A 19,472-nucleotide genomic window follows, 5' to 3' on the forward strand; every position below is an offset into this window, starting at 1 on the left:
AGAAGGATGCTCCTGAGAAGGCAGGCAGGCTGGGGAAGGACCCTCACCAGCACAGGCATAAATGGACAAAGCAGCACTGGGGGGAACAATTCTGCATTGGCCTCTGGTTGATGGATTAACAACTGGATTGGCTTTCTCCCCTAACAGCAGGTAGTGCCTGCCCTCCAGTCCTGTCAGCTGGAAAGCATCCCTTAAGGAGCTGCTTTCCACACTGCTCCCAGCAGACCCCTCTGTATCGCTGGGGCTTGAGAAAACCAATGACAGGCCAACACATGCAATACATTCAAGACATTTTAAAAGCAGACGAGCGTTCCAGTGGAGTTTGTCACGCTGCAGGGCTGCTGCTGCCGAAGGGGTAGTGGGGTGAGAGGCTTTTTGAAAGCATCCTTGGCATGTCAGAGAAACAATTTGCTCTCAGCTATATCTGCGGAGTGGCGTGTAGCGCAAGCGATGCGATTCCTTGTGATTCTGCCATGGTGTCCTTGTGCACCACTTGGGGGTCACTCTGGCAAGAGAAGGCCATGAGGGACAGCAGTGGCACTGCCAGGGGACTCTGAGCTGAGCAGAAGCCAGTGGGTGAGCCACGAATGCAATGGCAAGCCCCTCACTGCACCTTTTGATACCATCCAGAGGGTAAAAGGGATTTCAAAGCTGAAAGAGGTGTATTCTGGAATCAAGGCTCTTGTGGTTTCACCTAAAGATGATCTGCCCCACAGGCTTTTGGTGGTCTTGGCTTTGTCTGTTCCATCCCTGACTTCCTGTGTTAGCCCCCACAGCCTCTCTCCACCTTCCTGCCCTTGGTGCTAGCCAGCCCCAAAGTGGAGTGCTTCCCTGCCCTTTCCAGGAGGCCTCCCTGGTTCTTCCAACCTTTCTCACAAGAGCTCTTATCTGTCCAGATGTTTGTGAGGGGGAGGACTCCAAGGGAAGCCCTCTTCATTACCTCCAACAAACATTCCCTTTTCTTTGGCAGAAGCTTCCCACTCCTCCCACTGTGCAGCTGGGACAGGGAGAAGATGTCAATATTTATGGGGCTGGTAGATATGGTCTTCAGTGTGGCCATGGAAAAGGAACAAAAGCAGTTGTCATCCCTGGACAAGCTCTCTGAGCTGTCAGAGATGTTCTGCTAGTTTGTGTATGCCACTTAATAAGCAACAACTCCCATACAATTGTTCAGCAAATGCTAGTTTCTAGTCATCACTATGAATTTTTTACTGTAGTACCTCCCAGAAGCGAGTCCGATTGGCTCCCGTCATGCTATGCAATCTTCAAGCTGCCAGGGAGGCTGAATTCCTTTCTCTAGGAGTTGACAGTCCAAATAAACAGGGCAGACAAAGGAGAGGAGGGGAAACAGAAGCTCAGGGGAGGTGAAGTGAGTTGTCCAAGGTCACGCAGCAGGTCAGTGCCAAAGCTGGAGCAGAACCCATGCTGCCAGCTCTTGCTCTCAAGTCCTATCTCCCGGGGGAAGACTGGGCCAAAATAATTTATGAGACAAAGAACTTCTATCACATCCCTCCTGGCACCACGAAGTTCTTCAGCTTGTGCAAATAAAGCACAGCCAGATAAAGAGGCAGCTGGGCACTAGTTATATTTTGGTTAGCTAGGTCTTTGTTTCTTCACGTTAGAAAAAATTCTTTACCAGCTAAAATGATCATCTGGGTAGAAGTATTAGAGTCAAGGAGGAACATTGTTTTGGGGCACTGACCTGCAGATCTGCATGGTGGAGGTCAAGGTTGGATGGTATCTGCTGGAAGAAAGTGCTGGCTCCCACCTCCTAACCCAGCATGGTTCAGAGATGAGGTCCCCCTCTGCTGCACACTGGCACTGACACTACAGTGGAGGTGACAACAAACAACCTGGACAGCTGCAGGGGGGAAAAGGGAGAAAGGGAAGTCAGTTGAGATAAAGAAACAGCTCTGCTCCATCATGACTTTCCAATAGAGTGAATTGAAGAAGCTGATGAGGCTTCTGTGAGGCATCTTCTGTGAGGGCAGCCAGGCAATGGGCCTGGAATCTTCATCTGGTTTCAGAGCATGGTGGAGGTAATGTGGCTGCTGCTTGCAGGGAGGTGATAATCCTGGGACTCACCCTGTCTGCCCCGAGAAGTAGGAAATAAACCAACAAGGAAGGAAAGCACACTCCTTAAGGACTTGCCTGTTCTTTGCCTGAGGCAGAGCTGTGGAATCTTGAGCTCTCTCAGTCCCACTGGAGGCATCACTACTTTCATGCCCCAAAACTGATCTTTCATCTCCTTCTCAGGAGACAGAGGGCCCTGCTGTACACAGCATCCATCCAGATGCATGTACCATCAAAATTACATCAGCCAGCTCTCTCTTTAAGCAAGAACTCTGTCTGGTTTGTTCTTATGCTGTTGTGTAAGGAAGGAGGGCTGAAGGCTGGACTAGGACATCTGACGTGTATGGGGGGGCTGTCAAGCTCAGACTCATCCCTGAAGTCCTTGTACCCCCTGTGCTATGAAGCAATAATCTGCTTGAAACTAAACTGCCCTTTCATCCTGGCAGTGTCATCCAATGGGGAGCACAATTCTGAGAAGTTCTGTGGCACCATGAGTTTGGGAAGCTGAAGAAGTGACCATTCTTGCTTTTGCACTTGGTTAAATGATCTTTCATTAACAGATGTTAAACATAAGAATGTTCACCTCCAGTTCCCTCCTGCCCCTCAATTACTTTTCTTGCAGTGCAAGAAGGGCCTTATCTCAATGGCAGGGCTAGGCAGGTGGGAGCTGCTCAAGCCATCCTGGCTGGCTGAAATGTCACTGGCTGACTTTTTAAATTGTCTGCAAAAGGTTCATTATGTCCTGCATAATGTTTTGCTGCTTAGATGTTTGAGTGCTATAAGGAATGTGCCAGCCATGATGTCCTCATTCCTCTCTCAGCCCATCCAAGGCTCAGTAAATTCTCAGGGCAAGACAAGGACCACAGCAGCATCTGCAGGAGCGAATGGTAGTAGATCAGTGTTGGAATAGTAAAGACAGCCCAAGAGAAAATACTGGATGCCTTTGCATGGAAGAGCACTTATATCAGCCCATCTTCCCAGCATACTGTTCTGTGAAGCAGGCTGTCTGTCAGATAAAAGAGCGTGAAGAAGGAAAAAAAAAAAAAAAAATAAAAAAAAAAAAAAAAAAAAAAAAAAAAAAAAAAAAAAAAGAGAAAATAAGAAGAAAAAGAAAGCACAAAGCTATTCACATAGGATGGCAGTTTAGCAATGGACTCCCAGAAGGTCCCAGTGCTGTCCCTGAGGTCGGGTTATCCAGCACCACATCTGACAGAGGGGTTGTCACAGCTGTCCAACATCACCTCCGGTAGAGCTCATCACAAAAAGTCTGCGTGCTGCCAAATCCAGGCAGTGAAAACTGGCAGGATCTGCTCATTCCATCCTACATCAGCTTGCAGGGGTGACGTCAGTGTGGTCATGGAGTGAAGAATGCTGTACCTTTGATGTCGGTGCCACCAAACTCAGCAGAGAGATTTCTGACTGATCGCTTGTGAATGAGAGCACTTGAAGCTGCTGGCCTGGATGTTTGTTTGAGTCTTGCCCAAGTGGGTTTTTGGCTTGCAAATGAGCAGAGTTAACCAGAATCAGAAAGACTGGTTAATCAGCAGGGTCAGAAATTACTGTAAGACAGCATTCCTCAGGGTATTTTGGTGCCTCTACCTCCAGTCAAATCCCAAAGAGGGCAGAGGAAGGTGAAAGTTGAAAAAAATGTTGACAGAACTTTTCAAACTCAACTGAAGAGTCAAGTTAAGTTTGGTTCAAGTCTGAAGCAAATGTTGGGTATGGGTCTTTATCCACCAGAGGAGGTTCATCCCTGGTTCAGAGAGTCATGGCCACTGGGCAGGAGTAGGAAGAGAGGACTAAGGAATTAAGGCAGTAGATCTGATTGCAAGAGGAAAAATACATGGTTTAGCAGATCTGCTAAACTAACTAACTAACTAACTAACTAACTCTCAGCAGTTTCAGTGTGGGGAAGGACTGAGACATCAGTGCTTGAGCAGGGGCAGGAGTTACCTGCCACAGCCCCGTGGCCAGGGAAAGCCCCCATGACTCCAGCTGTGCCATGCAAGGACACCCAGACCCAGGAGGGCATGAGGCCAGCACAGCTTCCACCCCTCCCATAAAAAACGGCAGGGGCCTTCCAAAAAGTGTGACATTTGAGGTGCTCTAGGCTTCATGGTCACCCCCCTGCCCTGCCAACAAATTCTCAATCCTCTGTGCTGCCACCAGCTTCTTGTGTGACTTGGGACAAGTTAGTCAGATCTCATTCTTTAAAGAAGTCCTCAGGACTCCATGGAGATAAACAAGCAGAAAACTGAAGCTCTCTGATACTGTGGAGATAAGGGAAAGATAACATATAAGTAAGAAGGAAGGGAGTTAGGCACAGTACTCATTCACCAGTCTCAAGGCAAGGTTAAGAACCCCGCTCATTCATGCATTTCTGAATAGTAATAAATATCCCTTAACAGGAAAGCAAATGACACTTATAGGTAACCTGAGGTGCCATTTAATTGGGTGTCTTGTAAAATACAAGCAGGCCTTTGGTGCTGGTTTCCCTCCATGCTTCACTCTTCCTCCCACTTGAAAGAGCTTGAATTGGCCAGAAACAGCAAACAATGGAACAGAGTGTGTTTAACCATTAATGAGGGTGGACAATGGTTAAGAAAGTAGCTAAATACACTAGTTATAGCTAACAGGCTGTCTTCTTGTCCCTGTGTTATTGAGCTTGGGTTGGGTTTTTTTTTTTGCAAGCTGGCCCTGGTTAAAGTCTTTTCAGGAGTTAATGAGCCAGAGGAGAATCCTCTTGCCCACGGGCACGTTTCAAGCCTATGGCTCTTGCAGGTTTCCTTGGCTATTGTGTGCAGGAGCAGGGCTGTGGTCAGGGCTGCACAGCTGGGCACAACCCTGCCTCTCTGAGCCTGGCCTCAAGGGCTGCCTTAGATCTTGGCCAAACTGACTGGTGCTTGGGCAGTGTCTGGCCCAGTGCAGCATCAGCTTCAGCTGTCAGCAGGGAGAGACATTTCAGGGCTACTGTAAAGCAGTTCAGCTGCATGGCTGAACTCAGCTGGGGACACAGGCACACTGCAGCCTGTCCTGCCTTCCTCACCTCCACCTGGCTCAGCCCCTCCTGGGAAAAGGTCTCAGAGTCCTCACGGCTGTGGTCAGAGAAGTGACTTTAACCAGCTGGAGTCTACTGCCTCTCTGCCCCTTGAGTAACAAGCAAGCAGTTTGAAGACTGATAAAAACAAGTTTTCACTAAAGTCAGCACTCCCAAGATCAGGCAAAGCTAAAAGAGGGAAGTTCAGGCAAGTTTTTGCTTCTCCCACCAGGCAGGCCACCAGCTGAATCCTGACCTCAGCATGTTTTTGGCAGGTGACACTTTGAAGCCAGGAAGGAAAAGGACAGGAATATGAATGCACCAAGAATCCTCCTCTCCAATGTGAACTGAAACCCATAATCAACCATTTCAGAAATTCCAGCAGAGTTCAGAGCTCTGACATGGTCCATATAGTTTAGAAACTTAAACAAACATCCTGACTTCTGAATTGCGTAGAAGAGTGGAAGCAATTTCGTTTCTTGCTCAGATACCCATGTGAGATTTGCAGTATTGCCAGGCAGGGGGGAAAAAGCTACCTTGATTTAATCTATAAGCAGTATTCAACCTGGAAAAATCAGGAATCATTCAAAGGAAATATATCTGGGAGGCAAAGTAGTTTTGATGAGGTGCCCTTCATTGATTCTGATCTACCATGAGATATGCTTCAGGTACTGGCCCAAACCAGCTGCTATGAGAACTATTTTCCAATCTTTTGAAAATTTTGTTCCCAGCTTTTCTGTGAGCACCTCACATCTGCTCCTACTCTTGCCAGTGTTGCTGGACACAGTTGTTTTCTAATGAAGTGATGGAGCTTGGGAAGTTGTGCATAAAATGTAAAGGAGCTGATAGAAATAATCCCAAATTGGGCTGAGAAAGAAGAAGAATGAGAAAGCCATATTACACAGATGGACTGGTAGTTTTGTTTCCTCAGAACTTCACATAAAACACTTAAGATACCTGCAAAACCTAGAAAAGGACACTCAGATGATTTATTAATAGTGTCTCAAGCTCTTTTTACTCCGTGTTCTCTATATTCATAATACTGTTACTGAACCTAAAATATTTTTGCTGCAAGATTCCCCAGAGCTGAAACTGGCAAGGAACTATTTGCATTAGCTGACACTGAAACTTTTTTTTTCCCCCGCCACGGACAGTTTTATTTTGGAGAAAGTTATATTTTCAAGTTCAAAACCTGAAACTCTTTCAGAGGAAAACTCCTGATCACATTGAAGAATGAGCTCATAAAAGGGCACTGAATTAACCTGACCCTCTGGCATCTGCTGGCTTCCTGGCAAGCCTTGGCAGGTGGCTCCCTCTCCTACACCCTGGAAACTTTCACTTGCTCTCTCTCCCCGTGCTAGCCGGATTTTGGGACACTGAGCAGGAGCTGGGGAATGTGCTGGAACCCATCCTTGCCCAAACCACAATGTTTGCTGATGCCTTTGGGTTCTCTGTGATAAAACACAAACAGCAAGAGCTGCTCCTCTCTCTCTTCCTCCCTCTGACGGGGGATGAGCTCAGCACTCCCCGGCGTCCCAGCCAAATCCTGCAGGGTCACATAATCACATTCCTGCTCTGTCTGCCTCAGTTACCCCACTTGGACATGTTATGTCTCCGTGTTTCCTGTTGTGGCATCCTCGGCATTCCCCAGCCCTGTCCCAGCATTGCTCCTCCGTGTTTGTCACGGCCAGGGCTCAGAGCGGGCACACAGGCAGGCAGAGGGATGTACTCCTGAGATACACAGGTAAAAACTCCCTCAGATCACCAGGCAGCACTGACAGAACCAGAGGGCACCGTCTCGAGCGGCCCAGGGGAGAGCAGGATATTAGGAAGAAGTTTTTCACAGAAAGAGTGATTAAGTACTGGAATGGTCTGCCCAGGGAGGTGTGGAGGCACCATCCCTGTGTTTAAAAAAAGACTGGATGTGGCACTTGGTGCCATGGTCTAGTTGAGGTGTTAGGGCATGGGTTGGACTTGATGGTCTTGAAGGTCTCTTCCAACCCAGTGATTCTGTGAATTCTGTGAATCTGTCCTGAGCCCAGGACTTCTCAGTCATGGCATAGCTGGGAACGTGAAGGATCTTTGATCCTTACCATGGCACCATATTGACTGAAGGAGACCATGGGAGAGAGTCTGGATTTAGTGCTGATTTTAGGGTACAATGGGATCCACCAAGAGGGTGTTCGTCTCCTCATGCAGTTTGCTGTTGGAAGTTTAGTGAGTGTTTTAGAAAGAGCACAAAACTCATGAGTGCTGAAAGCTGTTGTAAAATCACCTCCCAATGAGCAAATTAACAGCAGACTCCCAGACCTCATCAGCCAGGGTTCTGCATGAGACCCTAAATGATGGAAAAATCTATTTTAAGAATGTTTAGGGAACTTCTCAGGACATGATAAAAAAAAATAATTCAGTGTGCTGAATATAATATTTTGTGCACTGCTGCAAATACAGCCTCTGTTCAATACCCAGTGCCTGTGCAGACACACAAGGTGGTGAAATATGGTGGGTAGAGATCTCTTATTTGGGGAAGTGTGACAGAGGAAATCCACTGTGGAAGCATCCACTTTCAACCAATATCACTTCACAGGTGAAAATAAATTAAATACAAACACCTTGATTTTCAAACTCCAACTGATCTGTATTCTTGCCCATTTAACTATGTGGCTGAATGGATAAGAGACGGGAAATGGTGCAAATAAGGACATTGGACAGAGTAGAAAGAACACCATCAATAATGTGATATCATTGCCTGCCTTGCAGAAAAAGTCACATAGATAAGATGCATTATTATTAACTTGCAAAGTATCAAATATTATTTTCTATTAGAACTTAAAAATGTCTTCAGTCTGTCTGCAAAATATTCATGAATTGTGGGCTTTTTACTTGCCTAGTTGCATCCTGTCCTGGGGCCATGTCCTTCAGGCAGAGATGGCTGTGTTTGTGGATGGGTAGGCTATTTCCTCATCCCATCCCCACACAGGACTCTGGTCCAGTTTTTGTGCTTCTGGTGTAGTGACATTAGCTGCAAACAGGCAGGAGTGTGCTGTGCTGCAGCCACAGGGATGCTCCTTGTGTTGTCTTCCATCATGGAAAATCTGACAAATGGATTTTAAAAGGGGAAAAACAGTCAAATAGAATGGATAGAGGAAGTCTGGCTTAAACAAGCAATGTGCAACTCAACCCTACCTGCCATGGACATGCCTGAGGGTAGCCAGGGACAGACACATGAAAATCACAATAAATATTGGGCAGAAAGGAGGGAGACTCCATTGTTTGTCTCCTTTTCCCTCCCATCCTGCTCCTGTTTGTACAGTCCCCATAATGACACATGCATCTTGGCCTGCTGGACTTCAGACTCTGGTGTATGTGTGTTTTGGGCACTGAGTTCAGAGCCCAAAATTAGAAAGAGGATGAAAAGAAAACACATTTCCAGCACTGCTTAGCTGGAACGAAAGCATTTCTGCCACCCTGCCTGACACTCTGGCTGGCAGGAGCACCCACTGGGTCCCAGCCCCACTGCCCAGGCACACAGCCAGTCTCTCCTCACCAAGGAGAGCAAATTATTGCTTGTATGGCAGAGCAGGGACCCAGTCCCACCATGCACCCTGGAAGAAGCAGACCCCAGCTCTCCTCCTGGCCGTGCAGAGCAGCTGGGAGACCTGGAAATATAAAAGGAAGCAGAATAACCTGTTCCCAAAACCACTGTGAGATGCTCAGCCTCAGGAATGTGCAAGCTTTAACAGTCTCAGAGCTGGAAAGCTGGAGGAGAAAGGCTTGCCTGGGCTGTAGTCTGCCAGCTCTGCAGTGCTGCCCCAGCAAAGCCCTGCCATGCAGTGACAGCTGGGAACCTCACAGGGGCTGAGGAGGGTCTTTGGGAAGCTGGGGGACCTAGGAGAAGCTTCTGACTAGCTGCCAGGCATCAAGAGTAGCAGAAGACATAGCTCAGAACTTCATTTGTACCTTGAAAGTGTTCTGGTATCCAAGCTGGTCATCAGCCAACAAAAATCTGTGCCAAAAGCTGAACCAGAAAGGGGGACTTTGCTAGGAAGAAAAAATTAAAAACAAATCTGTCCCTTCTGCCCCTGTCTCCTGGAGGTGAGAAGCTGCTAAAGAGCTCAAGTAGAAGTGTAGCTGCTGCAGAGAAGTTCAACTGGACCCAGCAGTGTGATGAGGCAGGGACCATCCTCCTGTCCCATCTCCTCAACCTGCAAACTCCCAGTGGATGGCTGGGACTGAGGACACGTGCAGATGCAGAAGGCTGTAAGAACTACATGGATTTTGCTGACTTGGGCTCTGGCAGCTCTGGTTTTCCTCATCTAAAACCTCAAGAAGAGAAAACACTTTGCCCCACAGTTGTATTGCATGAGTAGCACTGGAAAAATCAGTGTGGAGTTTTGTGGAAGGTGAGGGAGACACAGATACAACTTAATCTGATATTTGTTTGTTATATTCCTTTTATATAGCCATGGACTATAAATCTTGCAATATAGTGTAATGGCCTAATTAGTCTTACCACAGGAGTCTTTGAAAATAGCACTGCAGGGGTGATGTCAGCTTTACTTTAAAATTCAGTGTATACCAAATATCTGTGGCATGAACAGAAGCATCAGGACACCAAAAAGGCAATGTCAAGCCCTCACAGATTGGGAGTTAGAGCTTTGAGATGTGTGTTGCTTATGTCTCATTTTGAGTTGCCAAGTGCAAGACATGAGAGATTGGATGTGGGAAGGTTGTCAGCCTTTGGGACTGGACCTGGGGCCAGACAGAGCCATCCTGAACATGCATAAAGAGCTACAAAAAAGCTAATCAGGAAAATTGAAATTTATGTGACTCTTGCTAGGTAACACAAGGAGTAGTTACACTTTGCTGATAATCTCTTGGTGCCTTATTTCCCTCACTCTAAAATTAGGATGATGGTTTGCTCTTATCTCACAGGTAAGCCACAAAGATACACTTGTTAAAGTCTGCATAATACTTGTAAAGGATGCAGACACTGGGATGAGACCCTTACAGAAACACCCAGAAACTAAAGCCTAAGTTAAGACAATATTTTCCAACTGTGAGACATCCATCTTGTGACACTGTTTAGGTCCAGTGACTTTTATCTCTGCAATGCCAGTCAAGCCACTAAATGCCTGCATTTGATGGATGCTGGGGCAGCACGGCTGCAATTGCTCATTGTCAGGCTGATCCAAAGGTCACAGCTTCCATAAGCTTTGGATCAAAATCCAAAACAGTCCCTCAGGTTTGAAAGAACAATAAATTCACTAACTTAGCTTTAGTGTTGGGTAGTAGCTGGTGCCACCTTTATCTGTTTCTCCTGAGAAAATAAACCCAGCATCACCATCCCCAAAGGAGCGCCGTGATGCTGCAACAGGCTGTTAACCTTTGTGGGGAGGAGGAGGAGGGCAGGAGTTTTGGGATGACCCAAAGGCTCCACAACACCTCCCTTGATGAATGGCTCCATGGAGGTGGCTGTGTGCCCCGAGCTTTGTGAGGAGTGATGGTGCTTGTGAATCTGACCCTGGATGCCCACTGGAGCCTGCCACAGCAGAGGCTCAGTGCCAAGGACACTGTTATTGAAACAACAGACTAAAAAGGGGTCACTTTTTGGGGATCACTGTAGAGGGCTATTGTGGCTCACCCTTAATCCTTTAAAAACTAGTATATAGTCTCCAGCATTATAATTAGCCCAGATGGTTTCAAGAAAGATGCAAGAAGTAGGCACTGATAAACCATCTCTGATTCTAGCTTTTAATGCCAAAATACCTTTTTTTTTGTTTTATTTCCTTTCCCAACTTTGGCTGACAGGTGCTACTACAAGGTTGTTGACACCAGCATTGCCTAAACACGCACATCCCCCATTTCCTTTTGAACCTGGATGTATTCTTGGAGGAGCCCAAGGGGATCACTGAACCACACAGCACACCCAGACTGGGGATGGACAGAGGGGGTGAGAATGAAGCCAGAGGAGGAGTGGATAGGATGGGGGCGATGAGAAACTGAGACCTATGAGAAGGTACAAGTGTGGCAGAAATGGAGGAAGCACTGTGGACTTTATTCTCTGTCTGCAGGAACATCAACATTGAAATCTCTGCTTGGATCTGGATTTGTTGACACAAAATCCACTGCCCAAATGGGGGGGGTTGGAAACAGTTTACCTGTTCCATTCCCAGGGCTATCTCAGGAGCACAACTCCACGGGCTGGAGCAGTTGTAGTGTATCTGTCTGTCTCTTATCTAGTGTGTAACCTCCTGGACTGAAGACATAATGTACTGTCTATCCTTTCTGTGATAAAAATAAAGCATATAAAACACACACATACACACACACACACACAATCCCAGGCCAAAAATTCCCTTAGGGGAACATACTGTGACTAGATAAGAAGGTACTAGCTGGCACGTAGTTACCTCTTTGCTTCCTAACAGGGACACTCAGGGAAGGGTGGAGCTGGTTCTGGTGAGGGGCCACAGGAGAAGGGGGAGAGAGATGTCATGGGATGGATAGCAAGATAAAGAAAGAGCCATGGAAAGAGCCAGCTCAAGGAAAAGAAATCAAAGGCAGACTGGACTCATTCCAGGTTTTCATAACCCCTCCAGCCAGCTGTAAAATCTGGGAATTTCTGGGCCATGAGCAGCAAGCCCATGTCCTGAGGGACTGAACAGGAGGTCTTTTGGGCTCAGAGCATCAACTTCTATATGAGACAACAGCTGGAAAACCTCCTGGAAACTGGAAATGCTCTTGGAACACTCCTGGAGAGTTGGCATGTGTATGACATGTCATGCATGACTCCACATGTTGTTGGTGCTTGACACACTGCACCCCTGTGGGTCAGCTTTCCTTCTGGGAGCAATCTGGTCTCTTCTGGGGCTGATTTTGCCATCTCTCCTCTGCTACTGGTTCCCTTCAGTGGTGCTGGTAAATCTGTGGGCAGTATCTTCTTCTGAATGACAGGTGTGCCTGGCATCCTCCTGGCACATGGGGAGAATCTGCTGCCAGCTCCTGAGAGCTGTGTCCAACACGTCAGAGGCTGGTGGGATTTGGGAAACACTGAAGGAAAGAGAGCTTTGAAGGAAAGGTGGAAGTGAAAGAGAAGGGAAACCAGAGGCTCAGCATGTTTATGAAACAAACCTTGCTGGAGATCCTGAGCCCAGCTCAGCATCCAAGGTCACCAGACTCAAACACACTGCTCAGATTTTTCACTCACTCTGGGTTCTCTTTGTAGATCCAAAGCAATATAATGGATGAAGGAGAATTGCAGTCGTAATCAACCCTTATCTCCAGTGTTTACACAGTGCTTAAAAACTGTCAGAACCACACCAGTGCTTCCCTTCCTGTCAACAACTTCTGCTGGCTCCACAGCTTGGCAACCAGCAAGGCAGTGGCTCCCACATCATGTTTTTGTATCATTCTGCACCCGGGAACTCTCCCCTCTCTTCAAACATATCCCTTCCTCAACATCTCTTGCCCTCAAGTGCCTTCAGGGAAAGCAATTTTTATAAACCCAGCAGCTGGATGAGAATTTTGGTTTATCTTTCTTTTGGAGAAGGTGTAACCTGCTGCTGCCTTATGCTCCCTGCAGGGGAAGGGCAGTTGTGCTGGGACCCTGCCAAGGATGCATTTTACAGGTGTCTGCTGGCTGGAGGATGCCAGCAGCCCAAAAGATCACCAGTCGTGGGCAGGGCCCTTTGGAAACATTTTCACAACTAACTGGCTTAGATAGTGGAGTAAAACATGCATTTCCCAAAAGAGGGTATCTCATTTTCACTTTGATGGATGGGCTCAAGTGTTGAGTCAGAATGAAAAGATAATATTTGTGGAAAGCCCACATACTTCAGAAGAATTTAAACCTTCTTTTTCCTTTGGTGTCTTTGTAGTATTTTTCAGAAAAAGTTAACTCAAATTTTAAGAACTGCGCTAGGATGAAATAGGAAAACATTTGGTTCTGAAAATGTCAATATTACATATTTGGACATTTTCTGTGTTTGTTTTTTTAAAACAAACAAAACAAAACATTGAAATTTATACTGGCTTTGCTAAAAATGTCAGTTCCATCAAAATGACATTTTGCAACGAGAAACTGGTTTATGCTTCCCCCCCTTTTTTGCTGACTGCTTGCACTTTCTTCAGAAAAAGTCTGGGTTTTACTGGGAACAAACACGTTGTGTGCATCCAGGGGCGTCTGCACGTGCAAAAAATGCCTTTGGATGTTGGTGCCTGCATGGCAATGCACACACCAGGAAAATGCTCCTGCTCGTGGAGCCTTTGCCTGCAGCTTGCTTGGACTGAGTGAAGAATTGAGCTGCAGCCAGCTGATGAAATAGATTCAAGCATCCTCTGCCTCAGACTTCTCGGGAGGGAGAGGAGCCTTTATTCCTGTGCTCCAGATGCAGCACTGGTGCCAGCCAGGCCCTGCTGTGCCCTGCAGTGAAGCCACCTGGCCTGTGCACCCTCGGGCAGGGCCAAACCTGCCCTGCCTGTGGGCACTCTGGCAGGAGGCTGTGAGAAAGGACAGCTGGGGAGCCATCACAAACACAGGTTGCACTGTGAGCACCAGTCAGCCTGCAGTTTGAGTCAGTGAGGCGTACTTCCCATGGGAACTCTTAGTCCTGGCTAACTTCAGGCAGGACCAATTAGAGCAGGGAGTAAATACACTTAGCATGCTCAGGAAAATACATCTAAAGCTGTTTATACACATTCCTTTGGACCAGTCAGCAACAAAAATGTCCTTACAGCTGTTTCCTCCTTTCTTTCTTCCCTCTCTCTCTGTGTGCCTCTTCAAAAATAAAGCTCGCTGGCCTCACCTAACCCTTGCTGGGTTTGCTCCTATTCCCTCCCAAGCCTGTCAGCTCCTGTGTGCCACCAGCCCCTCGACTGCCGAGCTGCCAGCACACCTCCAACTGCAGCGTTTTTCTGGCTCCCCAAAAGGAGCCAGGAGGAAAATGCAACGCAACAGAAGCCAAGAGGAAAAAGGTTTGCATGTTTCCTTCTAATCAAGGAGCCGATCCCTTGCACCAAATCACCTCCATCAGCTGGGGCCGCCTTCGTCACGGGGCTGGGCTTTGCGCACGCGGTGCGCTCGGTCGCCCTAATGGCACACTGAGAGCTGCTGCCAGGGCCATAAATCTATCCAAAGGGACGGCCTCGGGTGATGGGGCACGGCCACAGGGAACAGGGAACCCGGATCTCGTGTCTGAGAGCACTGCCCTACCCGCAGGGTCGCTCCTTTCCTCATTGCTACCGTGCTGGGCTCAACGCGCGTGTCCCCTGGTCGGTCACATCAACTGCACGGGGCTTTTCCTGCTCTCCAGGTGAGGGACTGGGGCTTGGTGAGAGAACTCCAGCTGAACGATTCACTTGTGCACCATAAATTGGGCTTAATCCTAAAGAAAAGTCTTCCCATTAAGTTTCACTGTGAACCAGTATTTTGTTTCACAAAAGAAGTGGGGTACCGTAATTTGGACTCGTTCAAGATCAGAAGGGTTTCCCCTTCAAAGCCAGGATAAAACCTGAATATGACTAAACCCTCTATGATAAAAAAAACAAACCCTTTTTTTTTTTTTTTTAATCTGGACAAGACTAATTGGACTTACTTTATATTTCATATAACTTATTACACCACATTTTAAAAAGTTGTTTCAAGATTTTAAAAATAGCACTTTCCATACTAAAAATGTTTCAAGATATTTGGAGTCTTGACAGAGCTGCATTCCCCAAAGGAAAACCCACTCTTCCTGTGTTTGCCCTCCCAGCTGTTTGGTGATTTTCCCTGCAGTACAACTGAGGTGTCAGAGTGACAGCACCTCCAGAGCTGGGCAGGCAAGAGGAGAGATTCATCTCCCCCAGCCAACAAGGATGGGCAAGACTGTTTGGTTTGCAAAGCTTGCTCCTTCCAATCCAGCTGTGGTTTGTGCCAGACAAACTGGAGGAATCCACTCAGCATTGTGGAATCCACTCACTAGCTCAGAGGAATCCATTAGGCATTGAAGTCACAAGTCCAATTTTTTGGAAAGAGCTCTCTGCCAAGCTCAAGGAGGCTGAGCTTGAGAAAATCTGACTGAAACACACACATGTGCATGCACACACACAGATACACACACAGCAATTCTCAGCATTTGCTCAAAATACTTTAAAGCTTAAATCTGGTGATCACAGTGGCTTTGTGAGCACATCTCACTAACTGAGCAGTTCCAGGAGTTATTTGGTCAACCCTCTCCACCTTCCCCCATGCTTGTACAGCAGAGCAGAGCCTAATGAGCTAGATGTGATGCCATGCCTACCTTTTTGGTCCATAAAGTAGAATGGAAACAAAGACATGATTCTGTGTGCCTGTTTAGGTCTGGCAGGTTAACAGTAGGTAAATATCTGATGGGAGGAGAAGGCAGGACCAGATGAGCTCAGATGAGCAAAAGAGGATCATGCAATCATCAAAATGCAAGATATCTGTGTAAACTGCTTGGTTTTGTCACAGATTTCCACACATCCAAAGACTAAGTGAAGTGAAACTCCCTGCCTTGGGTTTGAGGTGTCTAGGAGAGTTCTCCCTCCATTCAGACATGGTCTCCCAAACAAAAAGGAATGAAGAAGACTCTGGTTATAGCTTATATGACTACACCTAGTCCACACAGGGAGGAAGAAATGGCAACAAGATCAAGATCTTTGCCACACAAAGAAGAATTTAAGCCACACAATTACACCTGTCTTCCAAACAAAAAACACTCCTTCTGAAACAAAGCTTGAAAGCCATCTAGATGGTCAGCCAGCCAGCAGACTCCATCAAGAAAAAAGACCATTTTTGCACGTGTCAAGTCACCCAGCAATGCAGGACAACAATGGGGGTGGTAAGAGGTAGCCAGCACTGCCCAGAAGAGCAGGTGGCAAAATGTCCACAGCACCATCCCACTGGAGCACCTCTGTGACAGGAAAACCATTCAACCACTAGTGAACCTGAGCAAAGAGCAGTCTTGCTGGAAAGCTGAGATTCAGTGAAATCAGTGTTAACAAGTGATTAGCGCCTTTCCTTGAAAAATTTCAATTATTTTTCTTCTATTGGAAATCTGAAAAGCCTTGAAGTGAAAGATCTCCAGCAGCTGAAACGTATCTTTCGTTTTCCAACAGAACCTGTAAATTTCCATGGAATAAGTCAATGAAAACAAACATTTTGTCACTCACATCAACATTTTCCAGGAAGGAGGGAGAGGATAAGGGGAAACATTATTTTTGACAAGGTCTGCTAACTGGCAGAGCTCTTTAATAAATAGATCAGGCCAGAGCATACGACTCCAGTCCACATGGCAGAACGGTTGGTCCCTGAAAGGCTGATAGAGATCTTGTTGGCTGAGTTTCCCCTGTGGTTGACAGAGCATTAGCTAAAGACAGGATACAGGCAACCAGTCCTGCTGAGAGTGACTGGATGCCAAACCAGTGGCTGGCAAGATCTCTAAAGGCTTAATGATAGAATGCAAATGCTCACATAGAGACCTGAGCAGCAGAGAATTTGCTAGCTGGGGAACTGCAGGCTACCACATACTGTAACAGGAGCTTGCCACTGAGAAAAAAAAAAAAACAACAAAAAAGAGAGAAGGTCAGCTCTTCAAGTATTTCCAAGGTGGTTATAACCTTTCTCCAAAGAGGAAAATCCAACATTAAACACCAGGAGAATAAATCAGCTGCAGGGACTGGCAAAAGGCTGAGAATCTAAATTACAGCAAGGTCAATAGGAAGCAGGGGGCTGCTCAGAGGGAGCCAGAGTGAGAAATTCAGCACATCTGGTAGGTACAAAGCAATGCCCTTCGGGCAAGCTCAGCCCCCAGCCCACCCCTATGCAGGCCTAGAACTCAGCAGAGGGAACAACACGAGCAGAGACAGCCATGGGGAGGTCCTGTCTGAGGGAAATCCGTCTGCAGGAGGGTGGAGGGGACAAAGGAAAAAAAAAAGGCAGGTGAATAAATGAGAAGCAGCAGTGTTGAGGCTGTGCAGCTCGTGTGGCCGCCTGAACAGATGTGAGCTGCTGCCTCTGCTGGCTCAGGGATGCTCTCCTGCTCTGGAGGCAGAGCTGTTTTCTTTGGTGTGGTTGCATTGTGTGGCACAGCCAGCCCCACCACACATCTCACAGGAGAGCTCCAGGGCAGCCCTGTGCATCCCCACTGTGAGGGGTGATGCTTTAGCAGCCCTCTGCTTCACACAGCTCATGGGACATAAAAATCAAATGTTGGTGGGGAGTAGGCAGGCCTGGGCATTGGCACAGCACAGGAGGGAGTCCAAGCAGCCTCTGGAGAAGAAAATAAGAGCAGCATGCAGCTGATTTTTCTGTTGATTTGGAGAGACTTGTCAGTCAAGCACCCTTTGAATGTGCAATGGGTGGGTTGCAGCCCAAACCCATATTTACAAGAAAACATCAGTAAAAGCTGTATTGAATGTGCATGCACAGGCATGGCATGGAGAGCAAGCTGAAAACCAGGACAAAGAGCAGGAAAAATAAGAATAGAAAAGGTTTTGCTGGAGACAAAAGTAGGTCAGAGACTGATGGTGTTTTGGGGGATGTACCACAGAAACACAGAATATTATGAGTGGGAAAGGGGTCCACGTGGATCATTGAGCCTAACTCCTGCATGGAGGCACAGTTTGCTGGCACTGCAATGCTGAGCTCTCTTGGGACCAGCAGAGGTTTGGGGGCCAGGCTCCCCTGGAGGCATCACCACTGTCTGCACATCACTGGGGCAAGCTCTGCTCTGCTGGGCTCAGCCAGGCATCCCTGTGGGAATGCCTTCCAGCACTTGGATTTGAGCTTGCCACAATATAAAATAGATAAATTCAAGCTTTGATCTCAAATACCCCCAAGATTGTGAAGTGTTGTCAACACTTATGAGTATTCCATTGACATTTGAATACTTTACGGTGTAATTCCCTTTTAACAGTTCATCATTTCTTGCTTGCATTATTTTTTTGCTGCTATTTATCACCATATCCAACAAGATTGACCTTTGTAACTAATGCAAAAGAACAGCCTTTGAAGGAGACATGGGTGGCACAATAATATATATTCAAGGTGAATTAAATGTGTGTTCTAGAGCTTCTACCTGATGGTGGCAAGAAAAGTGCAGGAAACCTTGCAGATGGCAGCTCCTATGTGATCCACAGGAGTAATTATTTTCCAATGTCCCAAGGAAGGAAACAGAGATGTTGAGTGTCCCTCCCACTGCTCCCAAATGCAGGTGTGGGTGCAGTGGCAAGCTGCTGTCATCCACAGAACAGAAGAACACTGGGAATGTGTCTTCTCTCTCCAGCTCTTCAGCCTGAACTAGTTCAAGGTACTGCAACACCAGCATGAGGATAACATGTATATTTAAATATAAATAAACATACAGGGCTATCTATGCATTATTTAAATGTGAACAGACATGTACATTTGCTCAGCTGCCAACCCCTGCTCAGCCCAAGCCACAGTGACCTACTGAAACAGTGGCTCAGGTGGCTGCCTTGCTCAAGGCTTGGAGGAAGGGAAGAGCTGTGGCCATGACCCCAGAGAAACTGCTGCATGGGGAAGGGAGGGCAAGGAGGTGAGCTGAGGTGCTCAGTGTCACCAGGACAAAGCCAGTCAGGGTCAGAGTACAGCCTGAAAGGCTTGTACAGAAGCATTTGTAAGTTCTCCAGAGTGGATTTGAAACTGGCTGTTGATGTAGGGACTAAAGCTGCAATCCTCAAAGGTATTTAGGTGTTTGATTCTCTGGTCAAATCAAACCTTTGAGGATCTGGGCTCCAGTGCAAGGACTTTCTACCTAAATGAGCATGAATAATAGTTTGGGTCAAAGTGCTGGCCAGCTGTCCCTCAGGCCAACTCCTTGATGGGTGTGGTTCTAATAATGGCTTAGATCCTCAAAAGGTGGGTCCCAGCTCCTCAGAGCCTCTCTGAACTCCATGGGTTTCACACACAGCTTGCTGTATGGCAGTCCCTGCCTTTGCCAGCTCTGCCATCCCCTCAAGCTCCTGTTGCTGTGGCAAGGCTGAGGCTCTGCAGCACTAGCAAGGGGGCAGGGAGCCTTTCTGGGAAGATGGAAAGATGTGGCAAATGAGGAGAGTAAGGAAAAACCAGTGCAGCTAAGGGACTCAGCCAAAAAGCTGCTATGAGGTAGGATGGTAGGTGCATCTTGGAGGTGGAAGAGTCACTAAACTACACAGACAATGGAAACATTCTAATTACAGGTGGCTATCACCTCATCTACTCAAATATACTCTTTGGCTAAAGTTGACATATCCCTGTGGACCATTTCAGCTTCAGCCAGTTTTAAAAGGAAGCTTTCTTGGTGGAAAGGAAAGAAAGAGACAGACTGATGCTGTTTGGCTAATGTTTAGGACACTG

The 19,472-nt window shown here is 47.1% G+C and overlaps 1 long non-coding RNA gene across 3 annotated transcripts in view; it reads right to left on the reverse strand.

Moving 5' to 3' along the window:
- Nucleotides 1-19,472, reverse strand: part of LOC130254452 (uncharacterized) — a 189,518-nt gene that overhangs the window by 31,728 nt on the left and 138,318 nt on the right. Inside the window, exon 6 of one of the 3 annotated variants that reach the window (XR_008840736.1) lies at nt 1,703-1,861. The exons of the other annotated variants lie outside the window; for them this stretch is intronic. This is a non-coding gene — a long non-coding RNA (uncharacterized LOC130254452). The remainder of the gene's footprint in view (nt 1-1,702; nt 1,862-19,472) is intronic. 3 annotated transcript variants of the gene reach the window in all.

The sequence above is a fragment of the Oenanthe melanoleuca genome, chromosome 5, assembly GCF_029582105.1.
Source record: "Oenanthe melanoleuca isolate GR-GAL-2019-014 chromosome 5, OMel1.0, whole genome shotgun sequence".
Lineage (NCBI taxonomy): Eukaryota > Metazoa > Chordata > Aves > Passeriformes > Muscicapidae > Oenanthe > Oenanthe melanoleuca.